The following is a 24,214-nucleotide window of genomic DNA, read 5'->3' as shown; positions in this document are numbered from 1 at the left end:
CTATGGGGGTGCCTGGCTGACTCAGTCAGTAGACCATAATCTCGGGAGTTGTGAGTTTGAGCCCGACGTTGAGTGTAGAGATTTCTTAAATACATAAACTTAAAAAAATTCTCTATGATCGGGGTGCCTGGGTGGCTCAGTCGGTTAAGCGTCCGGCTTCGGCTCAGGTCAGATCTCACGTTCGTGGGTTCGAGCCCCGCGTCAGGCTCTGTGCTGACGGCTGGGAGCCTGGAGCCTGCTTCAGATTCTGTGTCTCCCTCTCTCTCTGCCCCTCCCCGCTCATGCTCTGCCTCTCTCTGTCTCAAAAATAAATAAAAAACACTAAAAAAAAATTTTTTTTTTAATTCTCTATGATCATAAGACATTCTGATGGCATTTCTGGAGAATCAAGCCTGAAAAAAAGCATCAGCCAATTAAGACATAATGGGTAGGACATTATTACATCTGTATAAGAATGTACAGATAACCTAGATTATCACTGAAAACTCTTGAAACAATCAGGGCACATGTTTTTGAAAAAGGATTCAAAGCTTGTTACTATTAACATTTGGTAAATACCTGAGGAATTAACATTTCTGAAATAAGTTAAACTTTACACATATATGTGTGCGAAGAGAGAAATAATGAGCAGTAATAGAAAGGGACTTTGGGGTTAAGGAACCTAGGTTCAAATTCTGTTCAACTACCTCGTAGCTGTGTAACTTGGTTATATCACACAATCACCCTGGGCCTCAGTTTTGTTTTTTGTAAATGGAGACAATAAATCCAACTTTTCAGGGCTCTGACAATGTTTATCTGGGAATATGTATATCCAGAGAGCATACCTAGCATAATAGTTAAGTACTCACACTCTTCTGGAGCCACACTACCTAAGATCAAATTTCAGTCTGCAATTAACTTGTCATATCATTTTGGGCAGAACGTGGGCCTCAGTTTCCCCATCTGAAAAACCAGGATAGTAATAGTACCAGCTTCACACAGTTGAGTGAGTACTAAATGAGTCATTATTTACAGGGAACTTAGAACACTGTTTGACAAATATTATAAGTAACAAAACATGTTCATTTTTAAAAATCTTAGGTTAGTATTTGAACTCCTAGTTTTCTTCCAGCCTTCCAGTTGTTCCTTCTCATTGTCTACTTCAGACTTTTTTCCCCGCCCACTTCTTAGCATTTGCATTCAGGGTTCTATACTAGGAGCTCCTTTTTTCTTTTTTTCTTACTTCTAAACACACTTCCTGGATGAACAAATATATTCCCATTGTTCTGATTACTATATCCATTCTCATGATTGGATATATGAGGTCCAGGTCTCTCTGAGGAGTTAGAGATCTATACCTCGGTCTATGAGACAGTTCCACTTTGATGTTCCCAACACATCTAAATGTTAGTTCTCTTCCCCCAAAACTTATTTCTGCTCCCTAGCACAGTAAATGACATCATCAAATACCTAATTGTTCAAGCCTACAAACTATGGCTCAACTCTGTTCCTTCCCTCATCCCACCTCCTTAACATTTATCAAATATGTCCATTCCTCACTTTATACACGCTATCATCTCTGCTTTAGATCAGCCTAGCGTCATATTTTGCCTAGACTGCTACAACCACCAGTCTGGCTGTCACTGATCCTGCCCTTCTCCAGGCTGTGTTTTGTATTGCAGCCAGAGTTTTCTTTCTAAATCCCAAACTTGATTATGTAACTTCCTAGACTGAAATTCTTCAATGGCTTCCCACTTCCCTCAGAATAAAATCCAAACTCCTTACCATGACTTCAAGATCTGGCTCGTGCCTTCTTAGCCACATCTCTAACCATTTTCCCTTACAGTTTTATGAATCAGTTATTCTTATCTACTTTGGTACCCTAAAGGATCACATTCTCTCCAGCTTTCAGGCTTCTGCAATATTCCTTCTGCCTGAAACATTGGCCTCCATTTTCAATTCTTACTTATCTCCTGCACATGGCTTAGTATTATGTTCTCAAGGAATATTTCCTGATTCACCACAACCACCAAGTTGGGTTATGTACCCTTTGTAATATATACTGTATCATGGTTGCATTTAGGTATCCATCCCACCCTACTGTGAGCTAATATGAGGGTAAAGTTGAGTCTGTCTAGCTCATTTATTTTTTAATTTTTTAAGGTACAATTTAGTGGATCTTGATATATTCACAATTAATTCTAGAAGAATTAATCACTATTAATTCTAGAAGATTTTTGTCACCTCAAAAAGAAACTCTATCCTAATTACCAGTCACTCCCCACTCTCGCCTCCCTCTGACCCCCTGCAACCACTAATCTATGTTTCATCTCTACTATAGATTTGCCTATTCTGGACATTTCATATAAATGGAACCATGTGTATGTGACCTTCTGTGTCTGCTTTACTTATTCTTGAATGAATGAAGTGTTAGTTTTGTTGAAACAAAATAGATGCTCAATAAATATCTCCTGAATCAACAGAGAGCTACTATAAGAACCAGGAAGAATTATGCATCTAGAAAAGAATTACAAAATATTAATAGGCAAAAGGAATTTTGAATGTCATCTAGTCCAAACATCTAATTTTCTAGAGGAAATCAAGGTTCAGAGAAGTCAACTGACTTAAAGTCATTCAAAAAGTTAGTGGTAGATCTGAGAATAAAACTCAAGAAACTCTCCTCACAATTTAGAGGCTTTTCTACAAGGACTCCCCAAAATGAAATCCCTTTTTGCTTTCATTCCACCTAAAATAACGCATTACCCAGGTACCTAGATGATTCAGTCCATTAAGTGTGCAGCTCTTGATTTTGGCTCAGATCATGATCTCATGGTCATGAGATGAAGCCCACATCAGGCTCTGCTCTGGGCATGGAATCTGCTTAAGATTTTTTATCTCCCTCTTCCTTCTACCCTTCCCCCCCATATGCACATGCACTCTCTCTAAATAAATAAATGTAAGTAAATGAATAAAATAAAGTGACACACTACCAGTGCCTTCCTAGTTGTTGGGCTTGCTTGCTTATTTCTAAATACAGTAGTGTCTTTGTGCCTTTTTCTGTTTTTCTAAAACGAGTTTGCTTTAGGAAGGCACAATATATCTAAATATTTTTTTTAATAGCCAGGCTCTTTTCAACCTCTATTTTGTTGCTACTGTTGTTTTCACTTTGAGCAGGTGTTTTGTGGAGATCTCCTATTCAAGTACAAACTGCTTAATTTTGAAAGCTCACAAGCTGACAGCCCCAGGAGGTATGACACTACAGATCATGCACTCTCAGAGAATAACTCTGATGTTTTTTATCACCTTGTTCTAACTCGCTATCTAAAAACCTAGGAGAGATTTCATAACTGTGAATTTTATGAACAGAACTTTAACTTTCAAATGTCTTTCACTTATATATTTGCTTGCATATTTGACCCACAAACATCAGAAACTTCACACGGTATCAGTATCTTTTCATTTTTATGCTTGATACGTCTACTCTGTGATAAGAATTATGATCTTGAGAAAGAGGAAAGATTTCTGTGCTTTCTCAGATAAAGACTCATGCTAGGCTTACCTCTTGACCTACATCTCAATCGTCCTATTTAAAATGGTGACACAATTGCTTACTATTTTACCCTTTTATGTGTGAATCCAAGATTCAGATAAAGATTAACCAGCTATTGGTCAGCGCATTAAAGTCTAAACCACTTTTTCCCCCCTTTGGCCATTCTGAGTGAAGCTAAAACCAGTTTTATTATGTTTGCCCAAAGACAATAATAGTTCATTTCCAAACACTCCCCACCCATCTTTCTCAATCTTCCAAAACCTTTTTTTTTTCCAACAAATCCCCTTTCTCTCAAATGAATAATACCTAATAGCTGGATTTTAATAAATGCATCTAGATAACCTTTCCTGCCGGATAGGAAGGACGGCTTTACTCAAAGGAAGTACATTTTGACATAAATAGGCTCAGCAACATAGAATTGGAAAGGAGGCATCCTCTACAGATAATCCAATCTCTTCATTTTAAAGAAAAGGAAAGTCAATCTAGTGGAGGAAGAATAGTCTTTTTAACCAATAGTATGGCAACAATAGGACATGCATAGGCTGAAACTTCCCCAACCCACCCCTTCCCCGAAAAAAAAAAAGAACAAAACAAAACCCCTCAACCTAAATTTTACACAAAATACAAATATTAATCCAAAATGGGTCATGGATTTAAATACAAAATATAAAACTATAAAGGAAAGGAAAGTGAAGTTCAACAAAAGAAATTGGTTTGTTGAGGCACCTGGGTGGCTCATTTGGTTGAGTGTCCAACTTCAGCTCAGGTCAAGATCTCATTCATGGTTGGTGAGTTCAAGCCCCACATGGGGCTTTACGCTAACAGCGCAGAGCCTGCTTGGAATTCTCTGTCCTCCTCTCTCTCTGCCCCTGCCTTGGGTACTCATACTCTCCCTCTCTCAAAATAAATAAACATTAAAAAAAATTTTTTTAAGAACTTGATTTGTCAAAGGTCACCCAGAGGTTTCAGTGTTTGCTTCCATAGATTATCATTCACCCTTTTAACAAATCCCATTTGGCTCTGATAATTTCCCTTCTCCCCACTCACTCAGAGTAAATGGTTTCCACTATATTAACTGGGTATTTGTACATACTCTCATGGTTTTTTAATATCTTCTTAAGGCTATTTCAATTATTCATTCACTTAACATTTACTGGGTGATCACAATGTGCCAGGCATCATGTAGGATTACAGAGATGTATAATAATACTGTTCACATAGCAAGAGACTGATGATCTAAAGGGGAAGAAATTAGACGATCAGCCTAATTAAATAAAAAATTCCTTTAGGGGCGGGCGCCAGGGACTCTTGATTTCTGCCCAGGTCATGAGACCAGGGTTGGGCTTTGCAGGACTTTGTGGAGGCTGCTTGGGATTCTCTCTCTCCTTCTCTCTCTGCTCCTTCCCTATTCGCTTGCTCTCAAAATAGACATTAAAAAAGAAAGGAATTTTCTTCTTAGGGGCAAGCACCCAGCTTTATCTTCATTTTTACCAGTGAGTACATGATGTACTGCACACCTCCTCCCATGCTCTGCACATCTGAACACATGTCGGTGATTGGTTTATCTTGTGTTTCAAGACACATTCTCCCCTGTACTGTTTGGGGAACTAAAGTCCAATGAGATTAAACGGCACGTCCTGGATAAGGTGGAAAAGGAGCCAAGGTCATTCTGTAGGGACCCATCCCCAGCTCTGTCATCTCCTGGTCTGTGCCAAGAATTGATTTTGGCAGAGTATCTCCATCTCTGGAGAAAACCTGACCTAGCTAAGTCCACTTCAAAGCTCCACACGCGGCTCCCGTCCCCCGCCCCGACTGCTTGGCCACTGATTACCCTTACTGCTTCCTCATCGAGATTCATTCCTCCTTCTCCACCGAAATCTGAATTCAATAGCTACTTTGATAGCGGTACAATTATCGCCACTCTTTTTTTTTTTTCCTCGTATATGTGAAAATTTTCGAAATCAAGCGGTGAGGGCGGCGAGGGTGGGGTGGGAACAGTGTTAGCTTGAAGCTTCTCTTTTTCCCTGGCCCCTGGCTACCTGCTTCTCAGCGTACTTCAAGACTCAGCGAAATACTTTCAAACCAAACTTAAAGCCTCAAGTGAAGCAGAGGAAAAGAAAAAAGAATTAATCTAAGAACACGGAAGTAACTGCTCAAGCCCCCACTTTCTCCGTATACCTTGCATCTACACAGCCCTCACCTCAGCTCCCCACGGTCTCTCTCAGGTCTGTCAGAAGGGTACCCAACGGCTTTTTCGAACCCAAACCCTCTCGGGCTCATGAATAGTCAACGACCCCTTTCTGGGCGGGGCAAGACGCTTCCTCATGAATAATTCACAAGCTCTCCAGGGCTAGCCCGGGCGGCCCACCTCCTCCGCCTTCATGAATATGCAAAAAAGTGCCAGAGGCCGCTAACGGCCCCCTGGCGGTCCCCGTCCCCTCAGCGCCAGCGTGTTCGCGCAAGGCCTCCTAGCTCTGGGTTCCCGGCCACTTGCCCTCCGGGCGCCGGCGCCGCGTCTCTCCTGCTAGCTTCTCGCCCTTCCAAGGGCTTGCCATGCGCTCCCGGGTCTGAGGGACCCGTGCCTGGTTCGCGGCGCCGCACACGAACCCCGACGGGGCCTTCCTCTCAGGACCACTCAGCTTAGCTTGTGCAGCCTGTACGTCGAGGACAGCCTGCCGCGGGGCTTGCTGAGGAGAAGCCTGCCGGCCCAGGTGAGGCGACGGCGGGAGGTCGACGCGGGCGGTGCTGGGGTAAAGCCTGGAGGACCGCAGGGTTACTGCAGGCCTGGGACCGGGACTGGCGGGGATGGGGGGCGGGGGACGGCCAGAGAGCCGTGAGGCCAGTGCAGAGCGGGATGAAGAAGCATCTAGAGCCTGGGGGGACTGGTGTCAACGCGGAATCGGGAGCTAGAAATCTAGAGACAGACGTTTTAATCCTTGAGGGTATCTCACTTCTTGCCTAACATAGACCCAACTTCGAGTTATTTTGAACGTCGATTTGTAATTACGCAAATGAAACCTAAGCCAGGTGATCCCTGTAAGCAGTCGGGTGTGGGTCTCCTCAGATCCTTTCTCTCACGTACAGGGACATATTCATTCAGTACCTTGTGGAGCTTTTCTAAGGTTCGTGAGGTCCTTTGAACCTCTGCAATGGGATTTCTTAGAAAGTGGATAAAGGAAGCCTGGCGGCACTTGGAACCTGTTTTTACTTTGTTTCTTCAGTGAGGGAAAAAAGATCCCATCTGGTAAAAACATGAGTTTATAACATAATGATTAAGCCATAATTTGGGCTAAAATAGTTCTTTAGTGTAGGGTTTTTTGTTTGTTTGTTTGTTTGTTTGTTTTCAGAGAAAGAGCATGTGCGAGCAGGGGAGAGAGGGAGAGAGAGAATCCCAAGTAGGCTTCAGGTTCAAGGCAGAGCTGGACCCATGACCATGAGAGCATGACCTGAACTGAAATTCAGAGTCCACGGTTAAACCGATTGAGCCACCCAGGTGTCCCAAGTGCAGGTTTTCTCAACCTCTCTGCCAAATTTGACCACCCCAAGTTTCTCCAGATGTAGTCAAATGTCCCCTGAGGCAAAATCGCCCTTGGTTGAGATCAACTAATTTAATCCTAAACTTTACAGAAGTAATTGCTCTTTAAGCTCCAGCCTGACAGATGGTCTCTCTGCTCCAGCTCTTTCAGGCATCAGTCAGTATTTACCAGCTTCCCTCTGGGGGGATCATCTGCCCTCAAGTCTCAGCTTTGCTAACTATCTGCAAAGAGCCTTTGCCCTCTACTCTACGCTCATGAAAGTTTATCCCTCCCCATACAGCACATAAACACAATTACTACCTCTCATTACTACTGTTTCCTTCCCCAAATCTATCACAATATGGATTTCATTTATTTGTTAATCTGTTTTTCTTCACCACCTAGAATACAGTAAACCGTAGTAGAAGCCGCATCCATCTGGGTCACTCTTGGATCTCTAGTGACCAGCCCAGTGCCTGGTACACAGTGATCACTCAATAAACATTGGTGGATGGGAACAATAAATAATCCTCTCTTCTTCCTTAGTACTTCTGTGGAGTTTCTCCTACTCCTTTCCATTCTCATTCCCTGCTGGGTTTCTTGTGACCTTTGTTTAGAACCTGAATGGAAGAAGGAGCACCTAGAAGCTATTAGTAAAGTCTTCACTTTTCCCCCTGACTTATCCACTCATTGAGGGCAGAAACTATCCTTTATTAAGTTAATTGAAGGTATTCATATGGTTGAATGAACCAATCTATGACTTTAAGGAATAATACTAGACAGTTAAAAATTGATAGTACCACCAGGGCTTTCGAGATTATCAGTTTAGCGGCGTCTGGTTGGCTCAGTCAGTTGAGCCTTGACTTGATTTCAGCTTGTGATCCCAGGGTCGTGGGATCGAGCCCCATGTCAGGCTCCATGCTCAGTGCAGAGATTCTCCCTCTCCCTCCCACTTCCCCTCCCACCACAAGTGCTCTCTTTCTCTCTCAAAAAAAAAAAAAAAAAAAGGAGAGAGAGAGAGAGAAATAGGAAAGGAAAATGAAAAGAAGGAAAGGACTTGACCAGATGAGAGCTTAAGTTATTTGTGCAAAGTCCTCAAGCTTGTTAAGAGACCAAGTCACAAGTCTCACACCTTTCTTTCAAGTCTCTTTTCTAATCTCCAGCCAGTCGAGTTTCTTATTCCTTTTCTGTGAAAATGACTTAGAGATCAAACATGAAAATTCCAAGCCAAAGACCTGCTTCTTGTCAACTAAAAGCTTTTGAGCTTGTACTCTTCATCTTCTGATTAATCTACCCTAGGGATAATGGCCTAATGAGCTCAAAAGTGTTGTATGATATTCAAACAATTACCTATCTTCTCTTGTACCTTTCAGTGATTAGAGATTGGAAATTGTCCCCGTCAGAGCGAGGTTCCTTGTTTATTTTGGAAGGAAAAATGTACATTTTGGGAGAAATTGACCATTGTGTACAAATTTCCAAATAACCAGTTAACGTTTGGCTAAACCCTAGATCCAGTAGAAAAATAACATGTGAGACAAATTAAAATAAGGTGAAGAAGGGGAATCTTATTTGAGATGACTTTCATTGCCTATCACTCTTTAGACACGTGTGTTCGTTTTATCCTGTGTTCCTGAAACAGTTGTCACTCTTCATTAATCAATCTCTGGTTAGACCCTTGTTTTTTGTGAGCTAAAGACCATTTTTTCCTTTCCAGTTAAATACAGGGTTCCTTTTTCTCTTCTTGATTATCTTATATAGGCAGCACCTGGATAGTAGAGTCTTGTGGCATCTCAGCTGTTAGGATTTTGGAGTTGTTTTCTGAGACATCTGATAGCACTTTTAGTCTAGAAGGAGTAGATACCACTTAAATGTCTGACTGATTGGAACTCCATCAAGTTCAGTTTAAGCTTGGAAGTCTTCTCCGAAAGATGGTTTACATGAAGGTTGTCAAAAATAGACATTGAATATAAAATATATTTTCAAGAGAACATCTTTAGATGCATTTTCCTCTTCAGTGTACATAACCATGATACCAAATACTGAGAAAAGAAATTGGGATGGAAGGAGAAACTAAGTGTGAAGGGTGGTTTCTTTATCCTCTTTACTTTCGACTTTTATTAGAACTCTTAAAATCATAACTTCCAATCTTCATAAAGCTAACACCACCGTATGCATTCATTCATCAAGCATTTATTTTATACCTGCCATTTATAAAGCACTCTGCTTGGCATTGTGGGGACCAGAGAGGTAATAATTTGGTCTATGAGCTGTGGGTTCACAGCTGTGGGTTTAGTAAGAGAATACCTGTAAACACATTACTCACATAGAAAATATTAATGCAAATATTAATGGAAGTATAAAGTATAAGATAGAATGGAGAGAAGGAAGCTATGCATTCTAAATAATGAATCAAGACAGCTTCACAAAGAAGGTAGCATTTTAGGAAGAGAACATGTGTATATAAATTTCCTTTGCTCATTCTTTGGCAATGGTTAGACAACTTCAAACCAATAAAAGCAGACATTTTGCCCACCACTTTAGAACTAGGAAAGAAAAGGAGGTGTAAGATCCTTTCTTTCCATTCCTGGTAGCAGCATGCTTCTGAAAGCTAAATGTTACCTTAAAAATCCCAAATGCCTCTGGTCTCCATTGGGCCATACAGTAGCCATGAGATTTTTTAAGTATTTATTTATTTATTGTCATGGTGTTTATAAATATGTGACTCTGGAGTCCCAGAATTTTAAGTATCACTTAGAAGAGAGACAAAATGATTTAGAGAACTGAAGTTTTCTTTTTTTAGTTTTTTTAATGTTTTTAATTTATTATTGAGAGAGAGAGACAGAGCACGAGCAGGGGAAGGGCAGAGAGAGAGGGAGACACAGAATCTGAAGTAGATTCCGAGCCTGACACAGGGCTCAAACTCCTGAAACACAGGATCACGACCTGAGCTGAAGTTGGACGCTTAAGCGACTGAGCTACCTAGGCACCCGAGAACTGTAAGTTTTGAATCAGACCTTTGTGTGTTAACTAGCTATATTGCCTAACTTACTTAGGGTAATGTTTAGAGAGAAAGGCAAAGAGAAAAGATTCCTAACTTGTTTTAGCTTTTGAACTTGATCCATTCTTTGGCAGTCGGAGAGAAGCTAGTCAACATGAAATAAGTCCAACTAAGGTCTTATGATAAGCTTCTGCTGCTTCTGCCCATACCCTGGCAACTTAGGAAATATAATTCCAAGTGTAGGTGACAATTTATCATGGCCTTAATTGCCATTCACAGTTGCATATTGGTTTCTACATCCTTTGAATTGATCTTTTCTGACTGGCAGAAGAATCTCCATGTGGGTTGTATGTTTCTGGGGAAAACCTAGCGTTAACGAATTGGAACAGGAAATGACAGAGACTATAAGGGACAAGTTGCTGCCTGCTTGAGTGCCCTAAGAAATGATGTCAAGGAAGGTAATAATTCTGAAACATAATAAAAATGTTGTTTGGCTACTTGATTCTCTTTTCTGCTGACGTGTTTTGGTGACATGTAAAATGATGTTATGCCTCCTAATGTTTACATTTGATAGGAAAGATTGCAAATGAAATAGATTTTAAACTCGTTTTTCATTCTTGCTACTTGGTACTTCTGCATAGAGATCTGAAATGAGGTGATGTGCAAAATTTAACACAGTACTGACAGCCTGTATTTTGAAGCCCTTTTTTTCTTACGCATTTTAATGCTTTGAAAGTGACAGTTACCACAAAAATGCTCTAGAACTCCTGTGAGACCATGGTGCAGCCTCAGCCCTATGAGAGGCTTTTTTTCTTCTTTAATTCATACTAACTCAGTGATAAGTGTATATCAATGACCTCTGGTTGAGATAGTTCTTAATTTAAGATTCAGAATACCTGAATCTTATGCAAATATAAGACATTTGAGGCAGGATTTTCTTTCTTTTTTCTTTTTTAAATTATTGTCCCTTTACTTACCCGTTTTTTTTTTAAGTAATCCCTACACCCAGCATACGGTTCAAACTAATGACCCAGAGCTCAAGAGTCACATGGTCCTAAGACGAAGAAGAAGAAAAAGAATCACATGTTCTACTGACTGAGCGAGCCAGGTGCCCCCAATGCAAGCTTTTCTAACATCTCTTCTCATTAAACAAACAAACAAAAAGCAATTTCTTTCTGCCAAGAGAAAGATTTAACAACTGGAAAGTAAGACATTAACAAGAAAATTACATATGTACTTAGCTTTTAAGCATGGAAGGGAGAGGGGCACCTGGGTGGCTCAGTTGGTTAAGCTTCGGCTCAGGTCATGATCTCACAGTTCGTGGGTTCAAGCCCCGCGTTGGGCTCTATGCTGACAGCTAGCTCAGAGCCTGGAGCCTGCTTCACATTCTGTGTCTCCCTCTCTCTCTGACCCTCCTCTATTCCCACTGTTTTTCTCTGTCTCTTAAAAGTAAATAAAGAACATAAGAAAAAATTTTATCAAAAAAAAGAATGGAAGGGAGAAAGAATTTCAAGAAGACCTCATCCAGAGATTTTCTGTGACTTACACCTAAGAAAATTCCCAGAAAGTTAGATTCATGTGGAAGCCATATTTTCAAATACACCAGGGGCCACGTTAATCTTGGTCACATTAGTTTACAGCACAGAAGGATTTACTGTAGTAAGAGGCATTGGGAGAATTCAAAATATGAACTTATCAATCATCTGTGGACATCCATCCCCCTTTATTTGTTGAAGAGTAGCTAGACATTGGGCATACTCAATCAGTACACATTCAATGAATGCATAGATAGTTGGAAGAATCCCAAATATCCCAGTGATGAACTGAATGTGTTCAAATTATGCTTAATGGAGTTGATCTTTGAAAAGGTGCATTGCAAATTTCCTATGTTTGTTGTTAGTATTACTTTTCCATTTATCCTAATTTGAAATCTTTTTTTGTTACTTTTTTTCAAGTATAGTGTATGCACAGAAAACCACTCTCTCTTTAAAATATACCTTTTATTGGGACAGCTGGGTAACTCAGTCAGTTAAGCGTCTGACTCTTGGTTTTGGCTCGGGTCATGATCACATAGTTTGTGAATTACAGTCCTGCATCGGGCTCTGCCCTAACAGCATGGAGCCTGCTTGTGATTCTGTCCCCTTCTCTCTCTGCCCCTCCCCTCCTTGCTCTTTGTATCTTTCTCAAAAAGTAAATTAAAAAAAAGGGGGGGGCACCTGGGTGGCTTAGTTGCTTAAGCATCCCAACTTTGGTTCAGGTCATGATCTCATGGTTTGTGGGTTCAAGCTCCGCGTCAAGCTCTGTGCTGACAGCTCAGAGCCTGAAGCCTGCTTCAGATTCTGTGTCTCCCTCTCACTCTGCCCCTCCCCTGCTGACACTTTGTCTCTCTCTCTCTTTTTCAAAAATAAATAAACATTAAAAACATTAAAAATAAAACAAAAAGAAATGTACCTTTTATTTAAATATATATAAAATTCACCACTTTAAAGTGCACAAATCAATGGTTTTTAGTATATTTATATAAAGTGGTATAATCACCACTAATTTCAGAACATTTTTATCACTTCAAAAAGAAATCCCTGCTTAGCAGTGGCTCCTCATTTCTTTCTCCCCTAACCCCTATCAACCATTAATCTACATTTTTGCCTCTATGGATTTGACTGTTCTAGATATTTCATATAAATGGAATCATATAATATATAGCTTTTTGTGTCTGGCTTCTTTCATTTAGTATAAAAATTAAAGTGTGATACTCATGTTATATAGCATGTATCATGTCAGTATTTCATTTCTTTTTATGGCTGAACAATATTCCATTGTATAGATATGCCACATTTTGTTTTTCCATTTATCAGTTGACGGACATTGGCTTGTTTTCACTTTTTGGCTATTAAGAATAATCTTACTGGGGTGCCTCACTGGCTCAGTCAGTAAAGCATGTGACTCTGTCTTGTTTTGTTTAACGTTTATATGTTTTTGAGAGAGACACAGTGTAGGTCAGGGAGGGGCAGAGGGAGAGACACACACACACAGAATCTGAAGCAGGCTCCAGGCTCTGAGCTCTCAGCACAGAACCTGACACGGGGCTCAAACTCATGAACCTTGAGATGATGACTTGAGCCTAAGTTGGATGAATGCTTAGACAACTGAGCCACCCAGGCACCCCTAGAGCATGTGATTTTTGAGCTCAGGGTCATGAGTTAGAGCCTCATGTTGGGCATGAAACCTACCTAAAATAAAAAAAGAAATTAAAAAAAATCCTCCTGAATATGCATTTTCCAAGTAAAATATAGAGGTGGCCAAGAGACATGAAAAAATGCTCAACATCTCCAATCATCAGGGAAATGTAAATCAAAACCACAATGAGATATCACCTCACATGGGCTGGAATGGCTAGTATCAAAAAGACAAATAACAAGTGCTGGTGAAAAATTGGAGAAAATAATTTAAAAAAATTTTTTAAGTCTTTATTTTAATCAGGGCACCTGGGTGCCTCAGTCAGTTGAGTATCCAACTTCGGCTCAGATCATGATCTCCTGGTTTGTGAGTTTGAGCCCCATATCAGGCTCACTGCTGTCACCCTGTCAGCACAGAGCCTGATTCAGATCCTCTGTTCCCCCCCTTTCTCTCTCTCCTGCTATGCTCTCCAAGCCAAAAAAAAATTTTTAAGTCTTAATTTTATTTTTTTTTAATTTTTTAACGTTTTATTTATTTTTGATACAGAGAGAGACAGAGCATGAGAGGGGGAGGGGCAGAGTGAGAAGGAGACACAGAACCAGAAGCAGGCTCCAGGCTCTGAGCTAGCTGTCAGCACAGAGCCTGACGCGGGACTCGAACCCACAAACGTGAGATCTGACCTGAGCCGAAGTTGGAGGCTTAACCAACTGAGCCACCCAGGGGCCCTTAAGTCTTAATTTTAATCATCCAGTTCTTCTCACGACAAGCATACTCCTTAATCCCACCACCTATTTCACCCACCCTCCCCCCACCTTCCTTCTGGTAAATATCAGTTCTCTATAGTTAAGAGTCTGTTTTTTGACTTGCCTCTCTTCCCTGCCTTTGCTCCTTTGTTTTGTTTCTTAAATTCCACAGATGAGTGAAATCATGCTATTCATCTATCTGACTTATTTCATTTAGCATTATACTCTCTAGGTCCGTCCATGTTGTTTGCAAATGGCAAATTATTACTCTTTTTTTTATGATTGAATAATATTCCAGTGTGTGTGTGTGTGTGTGTGTGTGTGTGTGTGTGTGTGAGTACACGTGTACACATACACCACATCGTCTTTATCTGTTCATCTATCAATGGACACGGGCTGCTTCCATAGTTTGGCTATTGTAAATAATGCTGCAGTAAACATAGAAGTGCATGTATGTATCCCTTTGAGTTAGTGTTTTTGTATTCTTTGGATAAATACTCAGTAGTGTGATTGCTGGATCATAGGATAGTTCTATTTTTAACTTTTTTTTTTTTTAAAGATTTTAAGTAATCTCTACACCCAATATGGGGCTTGCGCTTACAACCCTGAGATCAAGACTTGCATGCTCTATGCATGGAGCGAGCCAGGCGCCTGTATTTTTAACTTTTTGAGAAACTTCCATACTGTTTTCCACAGTGCCAGCACCAATTTGCATTCCCACCTAGAGTGCAAAAGGGTTCCCTTTTCTCTACATCGTTGTCAACTTTTGTTGTTGTTTTTAGTCATTCTGACAGGTGTGAGGTGCTATCTCATTGTAGTTTTGATTTGCAATTCCCTGTGTAAGTGATGATTAACATCTTTTCATGTGTCTGTTAGCTCTCTGGATGTCTTCTCTGGGCAAATGTTTGCTCATGTCTTCTGCCCATTTTTTAATTGGATTATTTGGTTTTGGGGTGTTGAGTTTTCTTAAGTTCTTTATATATTTTGGAGTCTAGCCCTTTATCAGATATGTCATTTGCAAATAGATTCTCCTATACCATGGGTTGTCTTTGGTTTCGTTGATTGTTTCTTGTGCAGAAGCTGTTTATTTTGATGTAGTCCCAATATTTTTTGCTTTTTTGCTTTTGTTTCCCTTGTTTCAGGAGACCTAGCTAGAAAAAAAAATTGCTGTTGGGAGCCATATCTGAACTCACTAATTTGAGAATACTCCTTGTGAGGTTAAGGTGGGTTTTGCATGGCCTCCTGCCATCAGATGGTGACTAATGTCTACCCCCCACTCAATTATTTCTTGAGCACCGACCCCCAAGACACCTTGCTGATTGGTATTGGGAGTGACTTGTCCCTTTATTCAAAAATGTGCTGATTGCACCTTGTGAAGGAACTTATTATAGGAATTTCTTCTTTTGTGATTATAGGAGCAAATATTGCATTTCCTGAGAAACCTGTTTTACTTCCCCTCAAGAAAATAGGCTGTTGACCCCTGCTCACAAAGAACTAACTTTTGCCTTTGCTATGCTAAAAACATTGTCTGGTATTTGAATGCTGAAGATACCTTCCTTCCCCATATGATAAGCATCTAAATCACCTACATCAATCACTGTTGATAAAGATTATGCATGAGTCTTCTACCAATTTATGTTCTGGGAAATTTTTACATGCCAAAGGAATTGTCATCAGAAATCATCATCTAAGGCAAATGCCACTTCTGTGCTGAACCCCATACATTTTTTACCATAAATAAAGTGACTCTCAGCTCAGTGCAGAGATGCCTGCCTGGTAATCAGAAAGAAACTTGTGGCTCTCTCATCCCTCCCCTTTTCGCCAACACCGTCCATCCTTTAGGGAGACCTGGACCTGCTGAAGCTGGACTCTTGCAAGTTGCTACAGTTGATGTCACAGAAATTATTGCCTGTGCTCTTTTCTAGGATTTTTATGATTTCAGGCCTTGCATTTGGTCTTTAATCCATTTCAAATTTACTTTTGTGTATAGTGTAAGAAAGTGGTCCAGTTTCATTCTTTTCCATGTTGCTGTCTAGTTTTCCCCAAAACCATTTGTTAATGAGACTGTCTTTTTCCCATTGGATATTCTTTCCTGCTTTGTTGAAGATTAATTGACTATATAATTGTGGGTTTATTTCTGGATTTTCTATTCTGTTCCATTGATCTGTGTGTCTGTTTCTAAGCCAGGTCCATACTCTTTCGACTATACAGCTTTGTAATATAACATGAAATCTAGAATTGTGATGCCTTCAGCTTTACTTTTCTTTTTAAAGATTGTTTTGGCTACTTGGGGTCCTTGTGGTTTCATAAAAATTTGAGAAATGTTTATTTTAGTTCTATGAAAAATGCTATTGGTATTTTGATAAGGATTGCATTAAATGTGTAGATTGCTTTAGGTAGTATAGACATTTTAACAATATTTTTCTTCTAATCCATGAGCATGGACTATCTTTCCATTTCTTTGTGTTGTCTTCAATCTCTTTTATCAGTGTTTTATAGTTTCCAGAGTACAGATCTTTAACCACTTTGGTTAGGTTTATTCCTATGTAACTTATTATTTTTGGTGCAATTGTAAATGAGATTGATTCCTTAAATTTGTTTTCTGCTGCTTCATTGGTGACTAGAAATACAGTAGATATCTATACATTGTTTTGTATCCTGTGGTTTTACTGTATACGTTTGTCAGTTCTAGTAGTTTTTTGGTGGAGTCTTTAGGGTTTTCTTTTCTTTTTCTTAATGTTTATTTATTTATTTGCGGGGGGGTGGGTTGCAGTAGTAGGGAGGCGGGCAGCGAGAGAGGGAGAGACAGAATCCCAAGCAGGCTCCATGCTGTCAGCACAGAATCCGATGTGGGGTTTGATCTCACAAATTGTGAGATCATGACCTGAACCGAAATCAAGAGTTGGACACTTTACCAAGTGAACCACCCAGGGTTTTTTATGTAGAGTATCATGTCATCTGCAAATAGTGAACGTTTTCTTTCTTATCGATTTGGATGCCTTTTATTTCTTTTTGTTATCTGATTGCATAGTACTTCCAGCACTGTGTTGAATAAAAGTGGTGAGGGGCATCTGGATGGCTCAGTTGGTTGAGCGTCTGGCTTCAGCTCCGGTCATGGTCTCGAGAGCCCGCGCTGGGCTCTGTGCTGACAGCTCGGAGCCTGCAGCCTGTCTTCGGATTCTGTGTCTCCCACTCTCTCTGAACCTCCCCTGCTCACAGTGTCTCTCTCTCTGTCTCTCAAAAATAAATAAAACATTAAAAAAAAAGAATAAAAGTGGGGAGAGTAGACATCCTTGCCTTGCTCCTCACCTTAGGAAAGGTTCTCAGTTTTTTCCTATTAAAGATGATGTTAAATGTGGGGTTTTCTTATATGGCCTTTACTATGTTGAGATATACTCCCTCTAAATCTACGTTGTTGAAGGTTTTTATCATGAATGGGTTATGTACTTTGTTAAATGCTTTTTCTGCATCTATTGAAATAGTCCTATGGTTCTTATCCTTTTTCTTTTTGATGTGATGTATCACATTGATTTGCAAATATTGAACCACCCTCGCAACCCAGGAATAAATCCCACTTGATTGTGGTGAATAATTTTTGTAATGTATTGCTGGATTCAGTTTGCTAGTATTTTGTTGACAATTTTTGCATATATGTTCATAAGAGATATTGGCATACAATTCTCTTTTTTGGTGGTGTGTTTATCTGGTTTTGGTATCAGGGTAATGCTGGCCTCATAGAATGAATTTGAAGTCTTCCTTCCTTTTCTATTTTTCAGAATAATTTAGGAAGAATACGGTTAACTCTTCCTTAAATATTTGGTAAAATTCACCTTTGAAGCCATCTGGCCCTCAACTTTTATTTGTTGGGAATTTTTTGATTACTGATTCAATTTCTTTGCTGGTAGTCAGTATGTTCAAATTTCCTATTTCTTCTTGTTTCAGTTTTGGTAGCCTGTAGATTTCTAGCAATTTATTTCTTCTAGGTTGTCCAGCTTATTGGTGTATACTTTTTAAAATAATATTCTTTTATACTTATTTGATTTTCTGGGTGTTGATATTTCTTCTCTCTCATTTGCAATTTTATTTACTTGGATCCTTTCTCTTTTTCTCTTGATAAGTCTGGTTAGAGATTTATCAATTTTATTGATCCCCTGCCCAGAGAACCAGCTCCTGGTTTCTTTGATCTGTTCTATTGGTTTTCGCTTTTATTTAATTTAATTTATTTAATTTGGTTTCTATATCATTTTTTCTGTTCGAATCTTTATTTTTTTCCTTCCTTCTTTTGATTTTAAGTTTTGTTTGTCATTCTTTTTCTAACTCCTTTAGGTATAAGGTTAGGTTATTTGGAGTTTTTCTTGCTTCTTGAGTTAAGCCTGTATTGTTATAAACTTCCCTCTTAGATCCAGTTTTATTGTGTCACTAAGATTTTGAACCGTTGTGTTTTCATTTTCATTTATTTACATGTATTTTTTAAATTTCTTCTCTTATTTCCTGGGTCACCCATTCTTTTGTTTCGTAGCATATTATTTAACCTCCATGTATTTGTGGTCTTTCCAGATTTTTTCTTGTGATTGACTTCTACTTTAATAGTATAGTGGTCAGAAAAGATTAATGGTATTACTTCAATCTTTTTAATTGAGAGATTGTTTCGTATGCACTTGAAAAGAATGTGTATTTTGCTGTTTTAGGATGGAATATTCTGTATATAGCTGTTAAATCAGTCTGGTCCAGTGTGTCATTCAAAGCCATTGTTTCTGTGTTGATTTTCTGTTTACATAATCTGTCTATTGCTGTAAGTGGGGGTATTAAACTCCCTTACTATTATTGTATTTTTATCAGTTAGTTTCTTTATGTTTGTTATTAACTGTTTTATATATTTGGGTACTCCCATATTGGGTGTATAATTACAATTGTATCTGCTTGTTGGATTGTCTTCTCTATTATGATGTAGTGTCTTTCTTCATCTCTTGTTAGAGTTTTTGTTTTAAAGTCTGTTTTGTGCAATATAAGTATTGCTACTCTGGCTTTCTTTTGACATACATTTGCATGATAAATGTTTCTCCATCGCCTCACTTTCAGTTTGCAGGTGTCTTTAGTTTTACAGTGAGTCTCTTGTAGGTAGCATATAGATGGGTCTTGCTTTTTTAATCCATTCTGTCACTCTATGTCTTTTGATTGGAGCATTTTACATTCAGAGTAATTATTGCTAGATATGTATTTATTGCCATTTTATTACTTGTTTTGTTGTTGTTTCTAAAGATTTTCTCTGATCCTTCCTTGTCTTTCCTCTTTCATTGTGTGCTGGTTTTCTTTAGTAAAATATTTGGATTTCTTTCTCTTCATTCTTTGCAGATTTATTAGTGGTTTTTGATTTGCAGTTACCGTTAGGTTTTATATAATGTCTTCAGCATATGGCAATTTATATTAAGTTGATGGTCCTTTAAATTTGAACCTATTCTTCACTCCTGTCCTCCCCACACTTTAGATGTATTGTGTCATATTTTATAGCTTTTTAAAAAATTAAAACAATTTTTTTAATGTTTATGTTTTAGAAAGAGACAGGGCACAAGCAGAGGAGGGGCAGAGAGAGGGAGACACAGAATCTAAAGCAGGCTCCAGGCTCTGAGTTGTCAGCATAGAGGCCTATGTGGGGCTCTAACTCACCAACCATGAGATTATTACCTGAGCCAAAGTTGGATGCTTAACCAACTGAGCCACCCAGGCACCCCTTACATCGTTTCATTTTATGAGTTCCTTTAGTGATTTTTTTTTTGCAGAAATATTTATTTTTACTGCTTTTGTGTTTCCTATCTTCATATTGTCTTTTGATCTTTCTGCTCAAAGAGTTCCCCCTTTTTTAGAATTTTTAAAAATTTTTATTTTTGAGAGAGGGACAGAGGGAAGGGGGGGTAGAGGGAAAGAGAGAGAATCTTAAGCAGACTTCATGCTTGGTGTGGAGCCCAACACAGGGCTCAGTTCCACAACCTGGGATCATGACCTGAGCTAAATTCAAGAGTTGAACTCTGAATGGATTGAGCAACCAGGTGCCACTTGAAGAGTCCCCTTTAATATTTCTTTTAGGGCTGGTTTAATGGTCATGAACTCCTTTAGTTTTTGTTTGGGAAACTCTCTATTCTAAATGATAGCCTTTTTGGATAGAGTATTCTTGGCTGCAGGTTTTTCCCATTCAGTGCTTTGAATATATCTTGCCACTCCTTTCTGCCTTGGAAAGTTTCTGCTGAAAAATCTGATAACCTTATGAGGATTCCTGTGTATGTAACTGTCTTCTTTGGTCTTGCTGCTTTTAACATTTTTGCTCTAATTTTAATTTTAATTACTTTATGTCTTGGTGTGGATCTGCTTTTGTTGATTTTGTTGATGGCTCTCTGTGCTTCCTGGATCTGGATATCTGTTTCCTTCCCCAGATTAGGGAAGTTTTCAGTTATTTCCTCAAATAAATTTTCTACCCCCTTTTCTTTCTCTTTTTCTTCTGGGACTCCTGTCATTTGAATGTTAGTATGTTTGATGGAGTCACTGAGTTCCCTAAGTCTATTCTCATTTTTATATAGTTCTTTTATCTCTCTTTTGTTTAGCTTGATTACTTTCCATTACTGTGTCTTCTAGATCATTAATTTGTTCCACTGCTTCTTCCAGCTGGCTAGTCATTCAATTAAGCATGCTTCTCATTTTGTTTATTGAGCCCTTTATCTCTGCTGTGTTAGTCCTTATCTCTGTGTTAATAATCTCATTGATTATTTTTCATTCTTTAGTCCAGTGAGTATCCTTATGATCATTGCTTTAAATTTTCCATTAGGCATGTTACTTCTATCTGTTTCACTTAGATCTCTGGCCATGGCCTTGTCTGTTTCATTTGGGACAAATTCTTCTGTCTTCTCATTTTGTCTAAGTCTTTGTGCCTGTTTCTGTATGTTAGGAAAGTCAGTTACATTTCCTGTTCTTGAGATTAATGGGTTTATGAAGAAGAGGTCCTGCAGTGTAGTGCACCCTCTTCCCCAGCACTTGGCATTTCTGGAAGTGTCTCCAATGTGTGCCACATGCACTCTGCTGTTGTGTCCTGTCTGCTTTATCCTTCAGTCTAGTCATCTGCAGAGGCTCTCTCTTCCTGTTGTAGGAAGTGTTTGGTCCCTGGACTGAATGTGGTGCATTTTTTACTAGGCATGCTCTAGTCTGCTTGTAAAATGAGATCTGACACTGCCGCCACTGGAACCAAGGCCTCACAAACTTCAGTGGGAAGACGTGATGGTAGGGGTTTGGGCTGGTCTTCTTGGGCAAGGAACCTGCTGCCCTGGGACTGAGGTAAGTGTGACTGGGAAATGTGATGCTTCTGGAGCATGGGGGATGCAGGGTTTGATGGAAGCAAGGTAAGCAGGGCATGTCTATGCTGTGCTGATTCCTGCATGTGGGCCTGTGCTTATGCTGAGGGGTGGGGGAGGGAAATGTCAGCCGCCAGTTCCTTTGTTCCTGAAGGGATCTCTGTGTGAATGCTGCCCCTCTGGGACACACTCTGAGATGGGCAACTATCCCTTCTCTGTGCCCTAGGTGCTCTTCAGATCACTGTTTCCATGCTGTATGTCTTTGGGCTGTTTGCCCTGCCTTTCTCCAAGAGCAGCCCCAGTGTCCTCCAAGCTCTCCCAGAGTCAAGCACACTGACCTTTAAAACACCAGGCTTTGGGGTGGGGCACCTCGGTGGCTCAGTCAGTTGAGCATACAATTTCAGCTCAGATCATCATCTCAAGGTTCATGAGTTCAAGCCCCGTGTCGGGCTCTATGTTGACAGCTCATAGCCTGGGGCCTGCTTTGGAATTTCTGCCTCCCTCTCTCTCTCTGTCCCTTCCCTGCTCAAAAATGAATAAACATTAAAAAAATGCAAGCTTTAAGCCCTGCTAGTTGCAAGAACTCATGAAATTTGAGCTCTCTTGCTTTCAAAGCCAATTGCTGTGGGGATTTGTTTTCCCTGTGTACTCCCCTGTGTGCTAATCTGTCTCTTACCCTTCTCACTGACCACATAGCTCCTCTCCACTGCAATGGCCACAATCCATTTCTCACCCCAGCCACATCCCTGCACTTTCTTTCTTTGATATGACCTCTTCTCTGCCTTTAGTTATGGAGTTTTGCCAGTCTTCAGATCAATTTCTGGAGTATTTTGGATATTTCATAGTTATCTAATTGTATTTTGGGCGTGAGGGAGGCCTACAACCATCTTCCCCTCTCATCTATCAGAAGAGGAAAATCTTACCATTTGCAATGTGTATGGCTCTAGAGTGTATTATGCCAAGTGAAATAAATCAGAGAAAGGCAAATACTGTGTGGTTGCATTTATATGTAGAATTTAAAAAACAAAAATGAGCCAATAAACCAAAACAGAAGCAGACTCACAAATTTAGAGAACAAATTGGTGGTTGCCAGAGTGGAGGGGAGTTGGGAATGGGTGACGTGAAATCAGTAAAGAGGATTAAGAGGTACAAACTTCTAGTAATAAATATGTAATAGGGATGTGAAGTACAGCATTGGGAGTATAGTCAATAATATTATAACTTTGGTGACAAATGGTATTACACTTACCATAGTGAGCATTTTGTAGTGTATCTAAATGTTGAATCACTATATTATATACCTGAAACTAAATATAATATGTCAACTATACTTCAATTTGAAATAAGTAAGAATAACCCTGTTATGAACATTTGTGTAGAAGTTTTTTTCTTTTTTAAGATTATTTATTTATTTAGAGAGAAAGAGCAAGTATGGGAAAGGAGTAGAGAGAGGAAGTCCCAAGCAGGTCAGCACAGAACCTGCTGTGCTCAAACTCAAGGACCATGAGATCCTGATCTAAGCCAAAATCAAGAGTTGGATGCTTAACTGACAGAGCCACCCAGGTGCCCCAGTGTACAAGTTTTTGATTGGGTATATGTTTTCATGTCTCCTGGGTGTACATCTAGGAGTGGAATTGTTGGATCATATGGTAACTCTGTTTTTAACTTTTTGAGGAACTGCCAAACTGTTAACAAAGCAACTGTATGATTTTACCTTCCCATCAACAGTGTATGAGGGTTCTATTTTCTTCACATTCTTACCTTGTCATTTCCACACACACCCCACTTTTTAAAAATAACTATCCTAGTGGGTATGAAATGATACATCATTGTGGTTTTGATTTGCATTTTCTTTTTTTTTAATTTTTAAATTTAAAATTTTTAAATGTTTTTTATTTATTTTTGAGAGACAGAGAGAGACAGCACCAGCAGGGGAGGGTCAGAAAGAGAGGGAGACACAGAACCGGTAGCAGGCTCCAGGCTCTGAGATAGCTGTCAGCACAGAGCCCGATGTGGGGCTCAAACCCACGAACCATGAGATCATGACCTGAGCCGAAGCCGGATGCTCAACTGACTGAGCCACCCAGGCGCCCCTGATTTGCATTTTCTTAATGACTAATTGTGGTGAACATCTTTTAATGTGCTTTTTGGCCATTTGTATTTCTTCTCTGGAGAAAAGTCTACTCTAATCCTATGCCAACGTTAAAACTGGGCTAATGTTTATTTATTTTGAGAGAGAGAGAGAGAGAGAGCACATGCAAGCAGGGAGGGGCAGAAAGAGGGACAGAGAATCCTAAGCAAGCCCCACGCTGTGAGCACATGAGGCTCAATCTGACCAACTGTGAGATCAAGACCTGAGCTGAAATCCAGAGTTGGATGCTTAACTGATTGAGCCACCCAGGTGCCCCTATTGTAGAGCAGATTTGATAGTGACTAGTTCTCTCTCCAGATGTTTATCTGGAAATGTCTTAATTTTTCCTTTGTTTTTGAAGGATAGTTTTCTGGATATAAATTCTGGCTTGATGGTCTTTCTTTCAGCACCTTGAATATACCATCCCACTGCCTTTTGGTCAACGTAGTTTCTCATGAAAAATCATTCATTTCCCTTATTCAGGATACCTTGTATGTGATGATTTGTTTCTCTCTTGTTGCTTTCAACATTTTCTCTTTGTCTTTGACTATCAGTCGTTTGATTATGATGTGTCTCAGTGTAGATCTCTTTTGTATTATTCAATTTGTAGTGTATTCAACTTCTGAGATGTGTAGATTAATGTTTTTCATTAAATTTGAGATGTTTTCAGCCATTATTTCTTTGAATATTTCTTTTCTTTTTTTCTTCCCCTTATGGGACTCCCGTTGTGTCTATATTGGTACACTTAAAGTGTACCACAGTCCTCTGAGGTTCTGTTTAGTGACTT

General features: G+C 39.6%; 1 protein-coding gene and 1 long non-coding RNA gene across 5 annotated transcripts in view; one reads left to right on the top strand and one right to left on the bottom strand.

The window, feature by feature from the left end:
• HORMAD2 (HORMA domain containing 2) overlaps positions 1-5,766 on the bottom strand; it is a 36,096-nt gene extending 30,330 nt beyond the window's left edge. For all 3 annotated transcript variants that reach the window (XM_029922271.1, XM_029922272.1, XM_029922273.1), the window contains exon 1: positions 5,730-5,766. The gene's annotated coding sequence lies outside the window, so the exon portion shown is untranslated. The remainder of the gene's footprint in view (positions 1-5,729) is intronic.
• A 221-nt stretch (positions 5,767-5,987) lies between these two features.
• LOC115278341 overlaps positions 5,988-24,214 on the top strand; it is a 47,497-nt gene continuing 29,270 nt past the window's right edge. For both annotated transcript variants that reach the window (XR_003902823.1, XR_003902822.1), the window contains exon 1: positions 5,988-6,240. This is a non-coding gene — a long non-coding RNA (uncharacterized LOC115278341). The remainder of the gene's footprint in view (positions 6,241-24,214) is intronic.

Source organism: Suricata suricatta, chromosome 14 (genome assembly GCF_006229205.1).
Source record: "Suricata suricatta isolate VVHF042 chromosome 14, meerkat_22Aug2017_6uvM2_HiC, whole genome shotgun sequence".
In the NCBI taxonomy this organism is placed as follows: Eukaryota; Metazoa; Chordata; class Mammalia; order Carnivora; family Herpestidae; genus Suricata; species Suricata suricatta.
Note: the sequence above shows the minus strand (reverse complement) of the source record. Positions and strands in the feature narration are given on the sequence as shown.